General features: G+C 47.6%; 1 protein-coding gene across 1 annotated transcript in view; it reads left to right on the top strand.

Annotated features, from left to right (window-relative positions):
• The window catches only part of SLC30A3 (solute carrier family 30 member 3), an 85,478-nt gene that overhangs the window by 5,672 nt on the left and 57,756 nt on the right, over nt 1–22,050 (top strand). The gene's annotated exons all lie outside the window — the stretch shown is intronic.

Raw genomic sequence — 22,050 nt, 5'->3', positions numbered from 1 at the left:
ACCGCGCCATGCTCCTACAGAAAGTGTGCCCGTGGGCCACTACCCTACATGCAAAATTGAGATGCCCCACTAACCTCTGTATGTCCACCAGTGTCATTGTACGCGCTACTATTGCCTTCTCCAGCAAACCTACCACCCTGCTCACATTGTCGTGCGGCAAGCGTTAGGTCATGGCCACCAAACCCACTTCTATCCCTAAAAATGTCAACACCACTGCCAGTCCCTCAGTTTTGTCCTCCACCAATGGCACTCCCAACTCCTGCATCAGTGTCTGAAAGTTCCCTAACATCCTCCGACATTCTTATTGTTTACCCACTTCGCTAATGAATAAAACTTCATTGAGGTAATGTAACACACCCTCCGATCCTGAACTATATGTAAAAACCCACTGTAGAAAGGAACTAAAATGCTCAAACAAGGCACATGAAATTGCAAGGCAAAGCTTTGTCTATATAAATGTGTTCTTCAAACTGCATCCCCAGCAGCCAAAAATCCTCTGGATGCACCAGTAGCAGTCGAAATGCTGCCTTGATGTCGCACTTGGCCATGAACGCCCTACAACCTGCCTTCCTCACCAGCCCAATCGCCTGGTCCGCACTCTCATATGACATCCCACAATCCTCCGGAGCAATAAAAGCATTGACTGACATGCCCTCGGGCGAAGATAAATAGTGTATTAATCTACATTCCCCAGGCACCTTCTTGGGCAAGGCCCCCAATGGGGACACTAACAAGTCTGAAAAATGGCCCTTCTACTCTCTCTACTGCCACCCCTTCCTCAATTTTGCCATTACCACTTGAACATTCTCCCTCGCTGACTTCAAATTCTCCACCCACCGATGCAAACGTGGACCCTGATAACCCAAACTAAAACCCTCACGAAAGCCCTCCCCCAAAATCTTGGCCCCTTTCCTGTCATGGTAAAATCTGAGCCACTTCTCCAAAACCTCCACTCTAACTGGAGTATATGCCTTTTTCCATAATGCCCCGCCCTGCGTCCTCTCCCCCTGTCCCTTGCTTGGAAACATTGCGTAATCGGGTGCCGTCCCACACATCTGCTCCACTCGTGGTTGAACCTGGATGCTGCCCTTGTGCAGCCTCTTTTGTTGAAGGCCCAACATGCTGCTGAGGGCGGAACCCTGCCTCCTGCCCCCGCCCCCTCCGGGCGACCACGAAAGGGCCGTTAAGGCACAGGCAAACCACTCGCCGTACGCAACGTTGGTGCTGGCTTCATAGGCTCCATCCATTGCAGCCAGAGATCCATATCGATCTCACCCCACACCGCCTTGCTATCCTCTGCCCTCCTCGCCCTAAACTCCTCATCATATCTCACCCATGCGAAGCCCCCAAATACCCGTGAACACCTTCCTTATAACATCCATGTATTTCAACAGCGCTACGCACCTTTCTGGAACCTTCTCACAGTAAACGCTCGCGTAAATAATAAAAGCTGACGTCCAATTTTGACCGGCACCTTTCGACGCAAGGCCAATTCCCTCTCCTCTTCTTTAGACCCCCCCTTCGCTCTCACTTCCCTGTGCAGGAGCTTAAAAACGTCCACAAATTCCCCAGCCCATATCTTATCCTTTGTTGCCCCATCAAATGCGTGCTCAATGGCTTCGTAATGCCCATATAGGGCATATTTTTGTCCTTTCCGGTACCTTCCGCAGCCTTCTCCTTTGGGGCCTGTATTACTTCCGGAGCCACAGGCTCATCCACCTTGTCCGTCTGCACCTCCACAGAGAATATCCTCCTTTCCATTTCCACGGCCCCCGTGGCCCGTAAGCCCTTTTCTCCCCCTGTCCCCTGTGCCCCAACCCCATCCTTTCCTGACCCCACCTCGTGCCCGACCTGTGCCAAGCTGCTGACCACTCCCCTTCCTGCTCACCTCTTTCTGCACTGCCATCACCCAGCCGCAGCCTGGCCTCCCCTCCGATACTCCTCATCTCTTTTCTCACCAGGCTCCTGCTGCAGGGACAAAAAACATCAGCAGTCTCCCCTAACCAATTACCTTGCCTTCCTCTTGCACTCCTGCCCCCCATTCCTGACCTTCCCCTTCCCATCTTAAACCCCCTCTAACCCTTTCCCTCCCCCTTACACCACTGTGCCCCTCGTCCTCCCACTGTCCCACGTACTCCTCCTCCCCTTCATTATCCTGGAAGTAATACCATGGTTGTTGCAAGTGCATGCTCTGGCCGGGCAGCTCCTCCTCCGGTGAGCCCAGGGCATCCGCCCCGCTGCTCCATAAACGTCCTCTCGATGGGGCCGTACAAACCACTGCCTGCTCCTCCCTTCTCCGGCGAGGGATCCTCTCCTCCACCCTTTGGTCCTCCGTGCTAGGGACCGTGCTGCGTCCTCTAGTCTGTCCTCGTACGTCCTCCAGAGGGGCCAGTCTCAAGCCCTCTCCTGCCACCTCCTCAGGAACCGTGGGAGCCATACTATGCCCTCTGCCCGAAGTCCTCCTAGGCGGGGAGGCCGTTCTGCACCTCTCCCTTTCCTCACTACTCGACGGGGACCACTCCCGCCTCCTCCCACCTGCACCCTTTTGCAGGTATTTTCCCTCTCTGCCCCTCCGCACCACCGCCCCCCTCTGTTCCGCGAGGCCTAACCCCTGACCTACTTTGTGCCCACTATTGGCCCCAAACCTTTAGAGACCTCCAACATATCTTTGGCTCTCAACCCGCTACCCAGTCCTTCACCTACCTCCCCCTGCTCCTGGACGCCCTCCTGGGTACCTCCCTCCTGCTCCTTCTGACCCCTTTGTCCAATACACCCCCCCTACCTGCTGCCGGGCTGCAAGCTACCACTGCAGCGAGGGCCCCATCTGCCACCACTCTGCGCTGTGGCCTATTCTCTCCCGCCCCTTTTTTCCCGGCAGCTTCCCCCACTGCCCCCTCTAGTTGTGCTTTCGTTGCCCTACTAATGATACTCAGGGCCTCCCTCAATGCTTGAGCATCCACCAAGCTCTTACTTCCTGTTCCCCTTCCAGCCATCTTTATTGTAAAATGAATTCCACTTAATGCTACCACCTCTTGCCACCTACCCCAGAAGGTGGGACCCCCGAGCCTTTCTGTTAAATCCCTGCGCAGCCTGCCTGGAAATATCTGATAAAGCAATACAAGGCTTCCTCCTTAAACTGCTTTACTCTCCAGGCGCAACGAAAATCCCAGGCCTGTGACACTGGCCCCAAAAGGATACTGATCTTAAGGCAAGGAGAGGCGTAGTAACTTATCCCCCCACACCTTATATAAAAATCCCTGCCCACGGAAATTTAAATAGAAAATATTATTTTTCTTTTTTTATATCTAGCCCCACCCTCCTACAACTAAGACATAAAGGGGTAAAATAAACTGTACCCTAATATGTAACCGTGCGGCCCCTTTAAGGGCTCAGCACTGCCCCCTGGTGGCCACGAGACAGCACCGCGCTAAAGCGCACAGAAACTACCGGCCGCCGGACGAAAAGCAGGCTGCCTGGAGTCCTGCGCAACCCAAACAATACTTCCTCACACAGGGCAGAATTATGCCCAACCCTTCTCCCCAACTCCACATCCGCACAGCGACCACCCAGCCCCCAAAGCCACAGAGCCTGCTGGCACCGCACAGCAAACCGAAGACCCGGCTCCTGCACGAATGCGCGGCAACAAAACGTGAAGCCGCACCTTCAATGCGGTAAGGGGGGAGTACTTTATCTACAGTACTCCCCAAATGTAAATCTGTGAAATGTTGTTGAATCCCTAACTCGAGGTCTACCTGCCCACCACTAATAAAGCCTAAGCACCACAACCCTACCTCACCGTCTCTAACACCTGCTGAAATTGACAGGCCCACTACAGGGAATGCTCGGGAGTAGCGACCTGAGACAAACGCTCTTCCCCAACCGCCGCTTGCTCCTGAACCTTACCTGCCCCCCTTTATGCCCCTAGAGAGGCGCGCTATGCGCAGGTCACCTCACTGGCCTGTGCAGCACCCAAAATCACCCCCATTTCTTCACTGCTACCTCTATTCCCCCCCTCCCTGCTCCCTTTTCCCCATAACCTTGGTGTCATTGTTTACCCCTCCCTCTCGTTTTCCCTTTACATTTCTTCTATTGCTCGCTCCTGCCACTGTGCTCTCTTCAACATCTGACGTGCCCGTCCTTACCTCTGCTTCGACGCTACTGAGCTAATACTCTTCGGTTTGATATTTTCTCGCATTAACTACTATTCTGCTCTTCTTCCTGACCTCCATGCTTCTCACCGTACCTCTCTTCGATCTGTGTATAGCTCATCTGTTCGTCTTCTTTTTCCCTTCCTTGTCATTCTTCTATCGCTGCCTCTCTACGTTCCTTATCTTCTCTTCCATTTTCTCTCTATTCTTTTTAAGTGTATCCATGGTCTCGCCCCTCTCTACCTCTCTTCATTAATCACTCTCTACTCCCCTTCTCTTGCTTTGCGCTCCCAGCACTAATTCCTCCTTTCTGTCCCCAAACCTCTCTGCACTTCTTCACACTTTCGGTCCTTCGCATTTCTTGCCCCTAAGCATTGGAACGCCCTCCCTCTATCTATTTGTTCCTCTACCTCTCTCTGCATCTTTCAAGCTAATCTGAAGATCTACCTCCTATCACAACTTCCCAATTAACTGCTATGTTTTCACAATTTTTTCATGATATGATACATGATATGGCATTTATAAAGCTCCTATACACAAGTGTTTCAAGGCGCGATGCAGCAGGGAGTGGGAACAGAGGGAAGACAGAGACAACGATCCTACTAGGCTGAGTGTCATTCAGATTGCGCAAGTGTAGGGTAAGGGGGAAGAGGAAAAGTGCAGAGTGGGAGGTGGGAAAGGGACAGTGCAGTGCATGGGGAAAAAGAATAAATAACAGTAAGAGAAGGGCCAGCTGGTGGCAAGTGCAAGGGTAAGTGCAGACATCATGAGGTGTCAAGTGCTGGTGGGAGACTGTAGGGATACAGAAAACAGTCCCCAAGTGCGGGAGTTGTCAGGGAGGCAGTGCAGGTGTGTGACTGGTGGAGGAGGGGACCTGGGCCCGAGATCAGAGGGTGGGCAGGTCCCCAGTACAGTTTTGGCCAGAATTTCAGCAGGGTAGAGGAGGAGAGAAAGCAGAAGCAAAGAGGAAGGTTTTGTGGTGCTTCCGGAACCAGAGATGGTTCTCCTCAAGTTTCAGGGAGGCAGGGAGGCTGTTCCAGAGGGAGGCCCCAGCCGAGGAAAGATATCTATCATTAGCTCGTTGCTTAGAGAAGCGACTGACCCTGAGGGAGTTGGAGGCGGATGAGTGAAGAGCTTGAGAGGGAAGATATTTAGGAAGAGTGAATTGAAGGTATTGAGGTCCCAGACCCTGGAAGGCCTTGTGAACAATGCAGGGGATTTTGAACTGAATCCTCGCCGCCACTGGGAGCCAGTGCAGAGATATCAGTCCTGGAGAGCTTCTGGGGGAAGGAGAGGAAGGGAAGAATACCTCTAAGGAGGTGCAGCTGGTAGTGAGACTAATCCTGGAATGTATTACTCATTTCTTTGGTGTAACATTTTTTCTTTTATTCTGTTCAGCACTTTGCCATAAAGCGCTATAGAAATAAATACATAAAAATACAAATACAATGGCTGTCCCTGAATTAAGGGGTTTCAAAAAAATGTTTTTTTTAATTTCATTGTTATTTTGTCACGTACTTTGCGAGCAAGCCGATTCAAAGCGCAAAAGGTTAGGGGTTGGAAATGAAGGCACTCAAACAAAATCACGTTGAACTGTTTTCTTTTTGTAATTTTTTTTATTGATTTCGTAAAACAAAAAATAATGAAACAAACGAAAAAAGGAACCTTTAACATACGATATGGTTCAGTTGGTGACTCTCGCCTCTTGACTACCCTTCACTTCACGGCTGATCGAAAGCTTCTCGTTCCCTCCCCTCCGCCCCCCCTAAGCCACCTGCCCTTAGGGTCCTCAACCCTCCACCATATTTTACACCCTGCCCCGTGAGGCCCAATTCTGTGTGATTTCATACTGTGTCGAGCCAACTTCCCCATATTTTGGGCCTCATTACGACCCAGGTGGTAAGTTACCGCCTGGGCCGTGACTTTACCACCATGGCGTAAACTATGTTTACGCCATGGTGGTTGGCGGACTTACCGCCCCATTCCGACCTTGGCGGGGCGGTAAGTCCCCAATCCCCATTTACCCTTCCCCATTCCCATTTTTGCCCCATAGGGCATAATGGGAGTGGGGAAGGCGTTAACTACGCCACCGTAAATTACGGTGGCGTAATTAACTCCATGGTCCCTTAGCGCCATGGATTTTAACACCTGCTAAAAGCAGGTGTTAAATCCGCCATGGCGCTAAGGGACCTCGTACTCAGGCGGTAAGGGTCGGCGCTGTTTACGCTGCCGTAAACCCCTTACCGCCTGGGTCGTAATGAGGCCCATTGAGATGTTTCTGGGGACAGCCCCTGTCCCTGAGTATTCTTCCTTCCAGTTCTCAACACATGTTGAACTGTTTTGTGTTTCTAAGACAATGCCCTTTTGAGTTAGTCTCTGAAAACAGTACTATTCCTGTGTTATGCTTTGGGAGGCAAAGGAGCAGGGTACATATAAGCAGATGGGAATGAGGAGACAAGTGCCACAGGCAAAAGGTTGGTGAGATGAAGGGCCGGGTGCAATGTTTTTTCATAGCATGATTGCATATAAGGCCTATTAGGTGGACCATAGAATTCAGGATGTAGAAAAGATGGCGTTATTCCAATGCATATGTGATTAATTGGAGTGTGTTACTAGGCAGATGTGAACAATGGGAAAATAGACCTCATTACGAGTTAGGCGATATCCCAGCGGTAATACTGCCGGGATACCGCCGGGGCTACTAGCGTTAGCACCAAAAACCCTGGCACTATTAGCACCTGATCACAGGTTTGAACGGTAATTCCCCATTCCCCATTGGGCCTAATGGGGAATTTTCAGCGCTACTACTGTCGGCGGTATTAGCACATGGTAATAGCACCATAACTCGGCAAAATCGTGGCTTATAGCTGGGGGTAAATCATGCCAAACCAGTGATTTGGCGGACCCTTAAATGCAACGTAATAGCGTTACTGCCACATTTAAGGGTTACCACCAAACTCGTGATGAGGCACATAAGTCTACCACACCACAGGGCTGATTTAGAATTAAAATCCATTGGTTTTGTACAAACCTGCGGTAATGACTCTATTTTAAGTTTGTACTCCACTGGCTTTCCACCAGGAATCTGCTGGCAGAAAGCTGGTGGAAAACTCACCGGTCCCCAGGCATGGTAATGTAGACGAGTGGATTTTTCACCAGTAGATTTGTGGTGTAAAACCAGTCTTTGGGTTGTGGAAAGCACTTCTGTGGAGTGCTTAGGTATCCCCTATAGTCTTCCACCTATAGAATATGTAGTTTACTCCCCACCATCTTGTCCAGGTTTCCCATCTGACCAAGGTGAGTCTTAGTTTCAACATTTCTAAGATGGGTTGGTTAACTTTGCCTGGGGATATGATTTTAGGTAGCACAGCTGCCCTTGAGGACCTGAGGATGTCAATCTCAGGTCCCTATAACGATGACCACAAGGGCCCCTCACCACAATGCACTTCCTCTCCTCAAATGCCTCTTGGCTCTGTCTGGCCCACCTTAATCGATTTGGTTGAGAAGCTCTTTGTAGGTCCGTCAAGGTTCCCACAATACTGGAGATCTGGAGGGTTGGTGCGTGAATGTTAAAATATATCCCTTTTGGAAGGCACATCATTCTTTCTTGTTGGGGAGGAACATTATTTCATTGATCATTGCTAGAGCGTAGGTGTTAAAGCTTGAGATTCTGTGCACCTTCCAAAATTCAGAAAAGAGCAACCAGCTCCTGTCTGGTGTCCCACTAGTACAAACTGTCTTGCCCAATGTCCTTGTGAGAGCTTAATGACCTTCAAGTCTGACATCTTCTGGACTCATCTTACATGATATTTTATCAGGCTTCAGGTAAGCGATATGGCCTGAGGCAAGTTGACTTCCCTTGAGGGGTATGGATATGAAGGAAACATTATTTCATCCTTCGACGCCCACGTGGTCAAGGAAATCACAGAAATCACTGGACTGGTGGGGCTTCCATCACTCATGTACCGGGACCTGATCCATTGGCATAAAGGACTTGGAGGGTATGTTCACTCCTCTATGACCTACCATGACTAGATCACCTGGGTCATTCCATCCTTTCAACTAGTTGGCATGCAAAGCATGGCACGGCTTTCCCCAGTCTGTTTGAAGCACTTAGTATCTGGGATAGCTTAAAGCTTCCATAATAAAAATAGGGTCCACGACTTGTTATCAGATGTCGGCAGCAGTACGAAGACTTGGTCTCCCATCATGAATTTCCACAGATGTCGGTCAGAGAGCTTTTTGTTTGTTTGTCCCTGCCTTCCTTCATGTGTTGGCTCGGCAGCTCTCATACCAGGGCTATCCTCGCTCTGGTCTTTTGTACAACCTGCCTTGAGTTCAAGGTGATGTCTTCTAGATTTGACCAGATCTTCTTCATCTCATCATCATCATGAAATGTTTTTTTGGCAATTGCCATAACTCATCGGCAGTAGCACACAGCTGCTATTGCACAAATGGCAGATTGCATAGACATTTTAAAAGATTGTATCAAGCTTGTAAGTTATCATGTAGTCATAAATGAAATCAACTAATGTCATAATTCAAGATCATAAGTTAAAGTGCATGTGCCTAATAGAGAAAGTATAGGGCAATCCCCTATTTACGTGGTCTCAAAGGTAACCCGTACGAAAGCCAGGAGAAAAAGTGCAATATATTACGTAATCATACAATAAATAATATTCAAATGTCGATTAACAGCACTTTAGGACAAATGGGTTCATTAACATCCCTGAAAATTAGGGCCATGTCCAAAAAACAATGGTTAAAGTGCAAAATAAATGTGGTAAACCCTTCCATAGTAACTACATTGCCAAACGCTGTCGCACCATTTATAGCCAAGATATACCAGGCCCTGTGACAGGGAGCAGACACATCTATTGGCTTTTGGTCTGGTGCTATCTTTTATTATTTACTTCACACTTAATTTAATTTCCACTCCCAAGACTCCCCCCCCCCCCAGTAGCAGTTCCCAGGGGGTTTGATAGAGCTGCGTTTCCCTCTTCCAAAACCTTTTTCATCTTAAGCCTTCAGGCTTTACCTAGATAAGCCATTACCTGAGTAATAGGTTTTAGTTGGTCGATCGATTTGCACAGTCTTTCGGCTTTGGATAGAGTTCTTACTTTGATGTCAGGCCACTCCTATGAATAAGTATATTCACCGGACAAAGGAACATGAAGTGTTGTAGGGATTCAAGCGTGTCCGGACAGAAGCAGCAAAACGGTGATTTGTTATTATCCCATCTGTTTAAATTTGTTCCCAGTGGTAAGATTCCCAGGCTCAATTTCAAAAAGAGAGATTTCTGCATGTTCTATATATATATAAAACACTTAGGTATGTTTCCATACTCAGCTGAGGCAATGTATCAGTGTTAGGTTGCCCTCTGCTGTCCAAATGGCAAAGTGCACCTCTGTGTGCCCTTCTCCTTCAACAACAGCTATCAATTTAACAAACAGAATGAGCACGGTTCTACGTGTTTACCTTCACCTTCCATTATCGCAAACATTCAGAATAATTTCAAGTTATTTTTTTCCACCCCCACTTCTCTTCACACAGGGCATGGCGGTTCCAGTGCCAATGAACAGTTAATTACTGGCTCAACGTTTCAGTCTCTAAAGAGAGACGCGCTGTAGGACGAATGCCTCCTCATGAGCCAAAACTGAAAGTAGGTGCTGTAATTATGCTACCACGCAATCTTATGCCATCACAGGGATTCTGCCATAGACAATTACACGTCTACAAAGACACATCATAAAAACACGTGTAATTGATGGATTCAATTTAGATACTGTTCTTATAACGCGCATACCTCTTTTTCGATCTGATACAAATATGCCTTTCAAATTCAAAAGAAGATAGTTTCCTATACGTTTAGCCTTTTCAATGACCATTAATAAGTCACAGGGACCTAAAAGCGATCCTGGAAGCGATTCCCGGTAATTCCGACATATAAGAAGGGGGACAGAAGTAACCCTATGAAATACTGACCGATATTGACATTTAAGATATGCTACAATGGTGTTTGTTACGCTGGGAACCGCTAGTTGAATGTATTTGATCAAGGTAAGACTTGTAGCCCCCTGTGGAATTTACTGCCAGATATGGTTGACCATTCTCGCTGCTTGAGGCTTTCATTACATACTCCTCACAGCTTTTCAACTTATTGGCCTCCTTAATGAGATCAGTTGCCCCTTTCACAATAGTTTCTGGCTTGCGGCAAAGAATAGGGAGGCCTAAACAGCTGGCTATCTGCTTTTCATGTTTGGCCCATTGAAAAGAGCTGGCAGCTTCGGAGCTAAGAATATCCAACAGCTCCTCTCGATATGGTTGTAATGATGGATTAGTCCACAATCGAATCCAATATAGTAGGGGCGCCATTCTGATCCTCACACCGATGTCTATAAGATTTAACTAAAGCTGTATTATTGGGCTGGACACACTCTTTCGGAGCCCTAGCCATCTCCTTAAGAAAATGTTTTCCACCCTTACTAACTTCTCACTACAGCTACATCACCACCATTCTGCCCTGTATACTACCCCCGGTACATCTTTTTTGCTGTATACCCCAATTGCTGCAGTAGTTGATCTCTTCCCCAAGATGTCACTGAATTTGGCCACTGTTTGCGATGCTCTGGCCACTAATAGAGCACTCTTTTCTTTTTGGCCATTCCATTTGCCGCTCTTTAACAACATCTTTTTTTGTTCCTTTCAGCTAAAGATCTACTTTTTACACATGTTTATTTTTAGGGCGGCATACCGTCAATTTAGTTTCAGCCATTCATTTTCAGCCCCTTTTTCACAGGAACTAGAGAGCAACGCTAGCTACTTTTCAGGCCACAAGGGGTATTAGAGATGAAGCTGGCATTGTCCGCATATAAAAATACGCCAATTTTCTTCTTGTTTAAGCTGGGTGCTTCTGCCTCTAGACTGCTGATTCCAATGGCCAATTCATGAATAAATAATTGGTTGGTGCTAATGTACTCCCTTGCTGGACGCCTCTCTTGGTGGGGAAAGGGTCTGTGCATACCCTGTTTTGATTCATTCTGGCTCTTGCTTTACTGCCATCGTAAAGATGGAGGATACTATCCAGCAGCCAATGGGGGCTACCCAAAGAAAGAAGGCAGTTGCACAATTCATTTCTGGGTACACTGTCGAAAGCTGCCTTCAAATCGATATAAATGATTAACATCAGCTTCTATACCTGCTCAGTGCAGCTGGCCCCGTTTGCGCATGTCCAACACAGCTCTCGGTTCCTGTCCATGCACCATTTCAAATGGGGAAAATCCGGTGGATGCATGCACAGTCTTCCAGGCAACGAAGTGGCTCCACGCAATCAGGCTATCCCGCTTCTTTCAAGCTTCGTAGACCAACTTCCGCAAGGGGTTCTGTAGGGTTGGCTAAGAATGCTTTACTGAGCTATATGCTTGCAGCCTGTAGATGATGTTACGGAGGGTTTGTATGCTAAGAAGGTTCTTGACATCATCTATTAAAAGTGACATGAATGTGGTACCTTGGTCCCTTAGGACCTTTTCATGGAAGGCCTACGCTGGAAAAGAACAATTCTAGGTGCTTAGAATCTTCCGGGTCATGCTTTGAGTGCTGAGTGGCATTATTGCCCAAGAGTAATATATATCTGATGCCTGCCTTTCAAGGGTCTAACTGTCTGTAACAAAACATTACAAATTATGGGTTCACAATACGTTCTGGTTAAGATGTGAGAGGATGGTTGTCGGTCATATTGGGATTGAAGGCTCTTGACCTTCTGAGACAGTTTCTATCGGCCTCTCGTCGTCTCCCTGGGTAACAGCCCAGGTGACTCTTCTGATCCGTCTTCTCACTGAGCGAATGGCAGCCCTGTTCCCTGACCAGCACCCTGCAGGTCAGTTCCTCTTTGCTTTTATCTTCTCTCTGAGTAAGGTTCAGGTCATTCCACTGGTCCTTCTCTGGGCTAGGGCATCGCTCCCTTGTCAGGGTGGTCTTCTGCTCTGGTCAGGTGTTTGGACTCTTCCTTGCTTCCCTCGTCTATGACTGGGGTCTTGGATTCTACTCTTCATTCCATTTCCTTGACCTTATCTTCTTCTCTATTATGTTTCCTCTTCCCCTCTGTCATTGTGAATGCACCTTACGCTCCCTGGTATCTTCTTGACTAGGTCCCCCTTTGCCCTTCAGAGGTCATTCCCTTTGAGCCCCATATCCTCTATGGGCATCATCTGTTCCTTCTCCACCTCCTCTTCTCACCACTTCTCCTTAGTTCTTCCAATTTCCTTTTGTCTTCTCTTCTCCCCTCTTTGTGGTTTTCTCAACCACTTTTTTCTATTTATCGATGTCTCTCTATTTGCCCATTCTCTTATCACTGTGCTGCTCTTTCTACGTTTCAACTCCTTGAATCCTTTCTCCTGATCTTTGTCTACTCTTGCTGTGTTTCTCTCCTCTTTTTCCTTCTCTGGTGTTCACTTTACTAAGTCTTCTCTCCTCTAAATCCCTTGCTTCTCTGTGTTTCTCGCATCTTTCCCCATCTCTGTGGTGCTTTTTAAAATGTCTTCCTCGCTCATCAAGCCCTCTTTCCTCTTCATGTACCCTCTTTGCTGTTCTCTCTATCACCCACTCAATATTCCTCTCGTTCACCTTCTCTCAATCCTCTCCCTTTGCTTTTCTTCCCCTCTTGCCTAAGCATCTTTGTAACTTCCCCATGTTTTTTTTGCTTTGCTTCCTCTTCTTGCAACTTTCCTTCTACTTGGTCTGTGTGACAAAGTCCCCTGCCTGACTTTGGGACCAGTGGGCCTCCCAAGATTGGCCAGGGCCCACCCAAACTAGTGAATGTTGGACCTGGAGGAGAGATGCAGGAGATCCTCAGACTGACCTAACTAGGTACCCACACTCAGTCATGGGATGGTCACAGGAGAATACACTTTATCTGCAACCCTATAGACAGCTGTGATTACCTAGATGGCAGTCAATAAGGGCCTGCACATCCTCTCATACCCTACAGACACCCATGACCTCCTAGGGTGGCAGTGACAGGAATGTTTGCAGCATCGCCATCTCTGCAAACACCAGGGTCACCTGGAAGTTAGTCACCAGGACCTTTAAACCACACACTTTTCACAATGATTACCAGGAACCCCGGCGGATAGTTAGTTCACCTCCCCCCACTTATGCTGATATAGGGGACTACAACGGGGGTAGTTTATTGGAATGCTCTCCCCATACCACGCCTACAGGTATGTAGGATCACCAAGGAGGTAATAACTGGGGCATCTATGCCCTCACTGCTTATACTAATATGCAGGGCCACAAAAGGGGGTAATGATGGGGGTCCCTCACACCCTCACCATCCCTACCCCTATCAGTGCCCACACCAGGGAGGGAGAATAGCCCTAACCTTTAGGGAGACTGCTATAAGGTGAACACACATAGAGAGCCATCCAAGATCCCTAGCCAGACCCAAATAACTGGCGTAGAAATGGAAGCCTATCCCTTTAAGCGAACAACGTTGCCATGTTTCAAAGTCTCCCACGAGCGAGGACATACATTATTTCCTTTGGCAATGATGCCGGAGGAACTATTTCCCAAAGTGATTCACACTCAGGAAATCTGCGCCAGCACCAGTGTTACAAACCTGCACTCAAACAGGGATTAAGTGATTTGTGTAGAACACACAGATAAAGAAACAGACAACCCTGATTCTCCCAGCATCGCAGGGACTCCAAACGTTCACATTCCCTGTGACAAAGGCAGTTTAAGTGTAGCAGACAGGTTCCCAGGCTTAACATCGGGCTTCCTAGCACCGATTCCCAGGCTAGGAGAGTAGAGGGAGCAAGACTAATACCACCAATGACCAAATTCTCTACAGGAAGAATAAAGGATATTTCACATCTGCCCAGGCCCTTTGGAATCCAAGATGGCGGACAGCGTAACCACAGGCCACTCCCTTTCCAAGGCACATGACCATGCGCCCATGGTCCAATCACAAACCAGCAAAGACCTCAGTACACAGGTGCTCTCAATATCATTAAACCCCGCCCAAGGAGAGGTGCAGTCCTGCTATAAATAGCAGCCAGTTCATTGTGGCAGTGTAGGGTGTTCAAGTAGAAGTTGGAGGAAAGAGTTTGGTGTAGAGGGGGTGAAAGAGACGAGTACTGAGAGGGGAGTAAAAGGAGAGAGATGGAGGCTGGGCAGAGGTTGGAGGATGAAAGAGCTACCATCAGAGGAATGGGAAGTGTGGGAGAGTGGAGAAGAAAGGGAGTTGGGATACGGTTGAAGGGTAAGTCCCCAGGTGGACCCCCAAAGAACCACGCAGCACAGCAAGGAAGACTCGGGACACCAAACTGACAGATAAACCATGGTTTCTTATTGGAAATAATAGAACAGCAAATACAGCGTCAGCAGAATTATAGAATGACAAGTGCTAATCAGTTGCCAGACGGAGCGCTCTGAGGGCGTTAGCTCAGAGCACATCTTATATAAAAGGGCATAAGCATTATCAGTAATATGTTCTTGCAATTTAATAATGGAAGGTGTTAGTTTCCATGACGTTTGTAGACATTTTGTAATAACAGAAAGCAGATTGTTGTGATCAAGCCTTGCGGTTACGTGCAGGGTATATTGCGAAGTAACAGCAGTATGCAGCTTTGGCGTAAACAATGCTTATATTCCTTTTAGGGTGATATTGTGCAGAGCTATAGCAAGGCCCTGGCAGCCGATGGCCTGTGTGTCCCTGAGGGCAGCATTGGGACACGGTCTGCTGACTGAAGGGGAAGGTGGGACGTGGGCACATTAGAAGGCTCGAGTGCAGCACGAGTTCTTGGGCTCCGGCATGATGGGGACTCTACGGGCTAAAACATATGTGAGAGCATCAGCGTGTTATGTTTACAGGACAATCCTGCCACATCAAGGTTGTAGGAAGTAAGCCAAAGAAGTTGGGGGAGACACGTACATCACGAGAAGAGGTTGTTCTCATACGTAGAAGAGTTGTGAGGGGGGTGAAAGGGAATTCATGCCATATAGAGAGGGAGTGTAGGGTAGTCTGAGAAGTACCATCAGGAGATTAAATGTCAAGGAGCGGGATGGAGGTTAAAGCCTTTTACATTAGTGGCAGAGAGGAGAGATACCATTACTATACCCGAGTAGGTAGGAGTAGAAGAGGTGCCCAAGATCAGGGACGTTCTGGCGGGCCTGTGCAGTCCAGGGCGGAATCCACAATCTGTGGGAAGAGTTACAAGATGCTGCAATCTCTCCGGGGAGGGTGTGAGCATAAAACAGGCAGGGTCTGAGGGGGTGTGCCTCTGGGACCAAGACCAAACAGCAGGGAACTTCCATGCGGTTGTGGGACTCCCTGAGCCAGTCTCTGAGAGCTGTGTTGAAGAGTTCAGGCTATCTGCTCAACTCCTAGGTGGAGTTCCTTAGGCTTTTTCCAAGACAGATACGTGTTAGCCACGGAGGTCCTGATCCTCTCTCCTAACTGGCAAGGGTTCAGGAAACCTGTGTAACTTGAAAGCACAGTGCATGGTCCTCAAATGGACAATCAAGTGAATCCAGGACAAGGCCAGCCCCTGACATCTTGTAAGACAATCTTGGTGCGTATGGCTTGGCTTTGCAGAAGGAATGTTGTAATGTCATGTCGAGTGTTTATGCCTGAGTGATGGAATGCATGGGTGAATGTTCTAACCTGGTCAGTTGGTGAGCCCTCTGCCTGGGTGATGGGCTGCCAGTGTTTTATGTCCTTTATGTAACTTGAAAGTAACTTAAGAAACCGCTTGTAAGATACCTATGAAGCTGGTAATAAACTTAGCATGTCAACCCAAGAAGGCTGGGAGCCGCTTCGTTACAAATCTGTGCTGTATTTGATCTTTTCCTGAGAGACGATACATGAAGAGTCAAGATTATAAGTGTCTTTTCTGTCATACACAACCCCCTTTGGAATCTTTATTCCTCTTCTCATGAAAAAAAGGCTTTCATAATTGAGGGTTTCAGGTCAGAAGACACGAGAGGCCTCAGAAGTGGATTCATGTCGAAGCAAGCTGTTGTTCTTTAATGTGTTTATTGATCCTCCCCTCACTTTGAGTTATCCTTTGACTGTATTACATCATGTCCTGTAAAACTTTAATACAATCCTTAGTTTGACACTGGCTTTGGGCTTCTCATGTGTCCTCCAGTTGGCACACACTGTGACATTTTTCTCGTTCTCTTGCATCCGGGTTCTCTCCCTCCTTAATTCCTCTGTCTGGTAGATCTTCCTGACTTTCTTCTCTTTGTCTGTTCCACATTTCCCTCTCCTTTTCCACCTGTCCTCCATGATGCTGAGCTTCTCCCCCTTTTCTCATGTTTCAACATCCTTCGGCTTCTTGAATTCTCTTCACCTCCTCAAATCTCTCTTCAAGCTCTTTATTTTCTTGGCTTGTATCTCCTTTTCCTGTTCACCCTTCTCCTCGCTACTCTATCCCACCACCACTCCTGTGCCAGCCTTTCTTTGTGTTCTTCTGTCTGTGGCATGCTTCCTCTTCCCTGAGCTGCCTTCACTCCCACACCTTTCTTCTGTCGGATCTGGACCACCCCTGAGCCACCCTCACCTTCCAGTACCACACTCTTGTCCTGGCTCCAGCTCCCTGGCCCATAGCCAGAGGTGTATGCAGTTTTGGTGGGTTGGACCATTACTCCAATGGCTTCCTTCAGTTTCATTCCCCCAGATACGATGTGCAGGTCCGTGGTTCTGCAGAGTTGGAGCCCCAGATGACGCTGCGTCCATGTCGGTGCAACTTTCATCCCTACGTCTGTCAATCTTCAATTCTATCTAGGATCTACTTGGGAAAAAGCATTGCTGTGGCCTCCCCTTCCTGTGTTGCCCAAGACTGTTTTTGCTCTGCTTCTCCAGCAGCTCATGTGTTTCTGGGGAGGTTCACTCCAGGCCAACCCGCTCTTCTTCCTGCTCTTTACTTCTCTTCCATCCCATCCTCCACTTCACTATTTATCCTCCATCCCCTTTCATGTGTTTCCTCTCCTCTCTCCCTCAATGATCCACAACACAGTAATCTGTCTCTTTCCCTTTCCCTCTTTTCTCCACGTTTCCTTTGCTCCTCCCTTTGCTTCTCCACCACCTCCCTTCTCCTCTGCTCTTCTTTCCCCCTCCTCTTTTCTCAGCACATCATTCACTTCTTCTCCTACCCGTTGATGTTCTCGCCTCCTCCCCCTCTGCTCTTTGAGGGTCGTCGTCCACCTCCGTCTCCTAATATTGATGTTCTCTCCTCCTTCTCCTCCCCTCTTCTCAGTTTTTCTTCCTCTTCCTCCTCCTTCCCTTCTCAGCTCCTCTCTCACTTCCTACTCTCTGCTTCATCTCCTCCACTCCTCTACTCACTCCACGGCGCTCTCTTCCTCTTCTCGAACGCGCTGCTGTGCACTCTCACACGGCTGGTGATTTTCTGCCCCCTTTATAGTTAACCGAGCTGGCCCATTGACTGGATAATTGACTTACTTTCTAAGTAATTGACTAAGCTCACGGTTGGTTGTCCTGAGCCCCTAGCCGCCCCAATCTCTTTTGGTTGTATTGATTAGCACTGGTCCACTGCCGGGGCCTTCATTAAGGACAACATCTTGAAATTGAAAGCTACTCTTCACACCAGTGGAATCTTGTGCTCCTTCGCTCAAGTGGTGAACATCCTGAAGTCCTTAGGATCTAGTTAAACCTTTTTTGTGCCCCTTCCCCCGCTACATGTTCATGGACTGGGGTATGTGAAAGTGGGGTCCGCAAATGTGTTTTCCTTCTTGCCTGGTCATATTGAAGGTCTTTGAGTCACTGCTGTCCTTGGGGTGGACTCATAGTTTGAAGAAACCAGAGAGCCATGTTGAAAAAACAAAAACCATAGTTCTCTATTTACCGCTTTCAGCTACTTTTCCCTTCAACAGCTACTGAACTGGGGGTCACTGCCATACTCAGGGGGTTTCTATCTTTATTACTAGGATCCCGCCCTTCAGGTTGTCCAACTCCAGGCCTCGAGGTCCGAATCCATGCTGGGTTTTCAGGATATCCCTCATTAATATTCATGAGATAAATTTGCATACAATGATTCTAAATGTATGCTCATTTTTCCTCATGAATATTAATGAGGGATATCCTAAAAACCCATCAGGATTCGGGCCCGGAGTTGGACAACTCTGCCCTGTTAGTGGGTAGGAGCCACATGCAAAACTGGCAAAGAGAAGTCTCAAGGCAGATAGAGGTTAGGGTACGTAAGGCTGAGGATGGGCTGAGGAGCCTGAGATTTCACCCTTTACCTCCTCCTGGACCTTCTCCATGGAGTAGATGGTCTCCAGTCATGTCCTCTAGCCTATGACATGGACAATATGCATATTTGGGGAATGTGTGTGTTTTGTATGGCACAATCGACAGGCATGTATTTGTTGACAATGTGTAACCTACCGGGCAGGTCTGAATTATAGATCAATTTCTGTATTTTGAAAAAGAGAATATCTTGAGTTTTGCGCCTGCTGGAAATCCCGAAATTGAATTAGACGATTTTGAGATATCCATCCCGAAATGCACCATTTTTTGAAACCGTGGAAAGCCCAATGCACTTTTTATTCAACATGAAAATAACCATAGATGTTCACCAAATGAGGTATGTGTGTTCGGATGTGGCCACGCCAGGTTTTTCTGCCAAATCCAGTGACCTTACATGGACAAGGCCAAAGGTTACAGAGGAAAACATTGGGCCTCATTACGAGTTTGGTGGTGCAGGAAAAAAAGTGGAGGTCATTTAGTTACCTCCATTTTTTCTGCACCGCCAAATTACAAGTTTTGGGGGAGTTACGACTGGTGGAATTACTGAGAGGTAATTCCGCTGATGTTTGGAGGAAAAGTGGAGGATGTACCTGCAGCATCGAGCTGGGGATAAATCCTCCACTTTCCCTCCAAAACCTGGTGGAATTAGCACTCAGTAATTCCACCAGTGGTAGCTCTGCCAAAAATCCCCAATGGAGTCCTATGGTCTCCAGAAAATGGGGATTTACACTGCCTACCACCACTTGTAATCCTGTGGTAATTCCACAGGGCCAACTGGTGGTAAAGCTCTCACTGCCACTTTCCCGTGCAATGGCAAACCCTAATGAGGTCCAAAATGTGAATGGAACACAAAGGTGCAGCAGTAACTACATGAGACAGTTGGAAAGTGCTGGCTTTGGGGGTGTGCGGAAGTCCGAAAGCGACACATCAAAACTAATTAGAAGTCAAAAGGGGCCATTTTAATTCAAAGTTAGCGTTGAGCGTGAATCACCATGATGGTGAAATTAGCTGCCAGAATAATCAGGTGTGTGTGCCTCATATCTTGGGGAGCAATAGGTTGGTGACCCCCAATTATTTCAGGCAAGGTTCACAAAATGATAGGGGAGGCGAGGGGGCTTTAGCCAAACGGAGAAAAGATTAGCAACATGGAGGGACACCCAACCAATAATTTTTTATTTATTCATGTTTATTAAAGAACAGGGTTTCATTTCAAACAGATATAACTTACAAGTAAGGATCCAGGTTTCATGGTATTTATTTTTGTATACATTGTAGTCTCTATTTATCCATATTTATTTTCTTGTCATTTCATCTGTACTTATCGGCATACATTTTTTCTCTGCAAAGTAAATGCGTTGAACCTAACATTTGTCCACATGTCTTCAAATGAAAAATCGTCATAGCGTTCAATTGCAAGTTATGCGACCGAGAGATGATATGGCATTTGTAACACGCCTATAGACAAGTGTTTCAGGGCGCGAGGCAAAGGGGGAACAGATGTAGGACAGAGACATCGATCTTACTAGGCCACGTGACCATGGGAGGGGGGAGGACAAAAGTGCCAGGGGAAAGGGGAGGGGGCAGTGCTGTACATGGGATCAAAACAATAACAAGAAGTGCGGCCAGCAGGTGGCAGGTACAAGGGATAAGGGGGGCAGCATTCAGCAGATTGGTGCACGTAGTGAAATGAGCAAAAGTGGGAGGTGGCACAGGGGGGGGGCGTAGGAGCTAATAGGTTGTGAAGAGACGAGGAGGGAGAGTTTGAGTGGGAGAATACCGTGAGCTGCGTTCAGTGAGGTAGTGGAGGGCGTGACTATGGACAGATTTATAGACCGGAATTTATATGGCGGGATTTTGCATGGAGAGCCATTCAGCGTGGTGATGGTCGGTAGTGGTGGCGGAGTATCTGGGTGGGTTGATCATTCAGCTCAGGCTTCAACAAAGATGGCCGGCGAGGCATTCTGACTTCCAGAAGTAAACATGGTGCCAGAGGCAGTGCATGTGCTCAATTGGTATGTTTACCGCCGCAGAATATTTGTATTTGTATTTTGTTTATTTGTAACGCGCACCATCCAGCCCAGGGGCATCAGGGCGCAACTTAGGTTTATATACATACAGGTAGTATACATACATAGTTATATACATAATATACATACATGATTATATACAAATAAATGTGCAAACATGAGTATATACAAACTAACAATAGAAGTTAGCAGATAGGCCTAGAGGCAGAGGTGCCTTAGTTCTGATCAAAAAGCCAAAATGTTGTTTTTGCTTGAAGGTGTTAAGAGAGTTTTCAGATCTGATGGTGACAGGGAGGGTGTTCCACAGCTTGGAGGCAAGGACAGGGAAGCTCGTACCCCCGCTTTTTGCAGTTTTAACCTAGGGATAGACAGGCTATGGAGCTGAGCAGTTCTTTGCGGTCGGGTGGAAGAATGGAAGGAGAGCCGGTTGCAGAGGTAAAGGGGGGCGTTGTTGGTTAGGCATTTGTGCGTGAGATGCAAGTGTTTTCAGTGCAATTCTTTGCTCGACAGGTAGCCAGTGTAGGTTGGATCTAGATTCGGAGATGTGGTGGTTTCTGGGAATGTTTAAGGCTGCCCTAATGGCATTGTTCTGGGTGATTTGAAGTTTATTCAGATTCCCTTGGCTGGTGCCTAGATATAGGGCACTACAATAGTCAATCTTAGACATAATGAGCATTCTGGCTAAGGTGACACTGTTCGGGGTGGTCAGGAACAGGTATGCAAGCTGCAATGAGTTTACACGTGTAAGCCAACGCTGATCTGACAGCATTGGTTTGTCGGGTCAGGGAGAGGGTGGCGTCCAAGTAAAAACCTAATGTTTTAGTGTCTTTGGAGACTTTGATGGTATTACCATCTATGATGAATGACTGGTAGGAGGGATCTAGCTTGCCAAGACGTTGCGGTGAGCCCAGGGTGAGGAGCTCCGTCTTGTCGTCATTGAGACATAATTCATGTTGGGCCATCCAGCCCTGGATGACCAGATAAACGTCATTCAGGGCCTTAGTGTCAACTAGGTAGTCGCCAGTGATGGGGATGAGTATCTGGGTGTCGTGAGCATAGTTAGTTTATGAGACACCCAGATAATCAAGTACATCAAAGAGCGGCTTAGTGAAAACATTGTAAAGTGTGGGTGACACACAAGACCCTTGTGGAACGCCACAGTGAATTGGAGCAGGGTCAGCGGCTGCAGATGGTGAGAAGACCCTCATGGATCTGTTACTCAGGAAGGATTTGATCCAAGCCGAGGCGGAGTCCAAGAAATGGGCAGCAGAGTGGAGGTGCAGGCATAGGATTTGGTGATTGACCAAATCAAAAGTGGCAGAGAGGTCTACGAGAAGAAGCATGGCTAGTTTTCCATTATCTTTCAAGATCTCAATTTGGGTTTTTAAATCTATCAAGGCCGTTCGTTTCTGTCCCATGTCTGGGGTGGAATCCAGATTGCCGTAAACCGAGGAGATTATTAGAATATAGAATATAGAATATAGAATATGACCAGTGATGGAGTCGCCAGCCAGCAACGGCCAAAACATTGCTGCAAATTATCCAAACCGACGGCTCGTTGGCACAAAAACACTGCAATATGTACACATTGTGATGACAACTA

The sequence above is a fragment of the Ambystoma mexicanum genome, chromosome 4p (assembly GCF_040938575.1).
Source record: "Ambystoma mexicanum isolate Mex_15411 chromosome 4p, UKY_AmexF1_1, whole genome shotgun sequence".
Classification (NCBI taxonomy): domain Eukaryota; kingdom Metazoa; phylum Chordata; class Amphibia; order Caudata; family Ambystomatidae; genus Ambystoma; species Ambystoma mexicanum.
The sequence above is the reverse complement of the archived record's forward strand: the minus strand, read 5'-3'. Positions and strand labels throughout refer to the sequence as shown.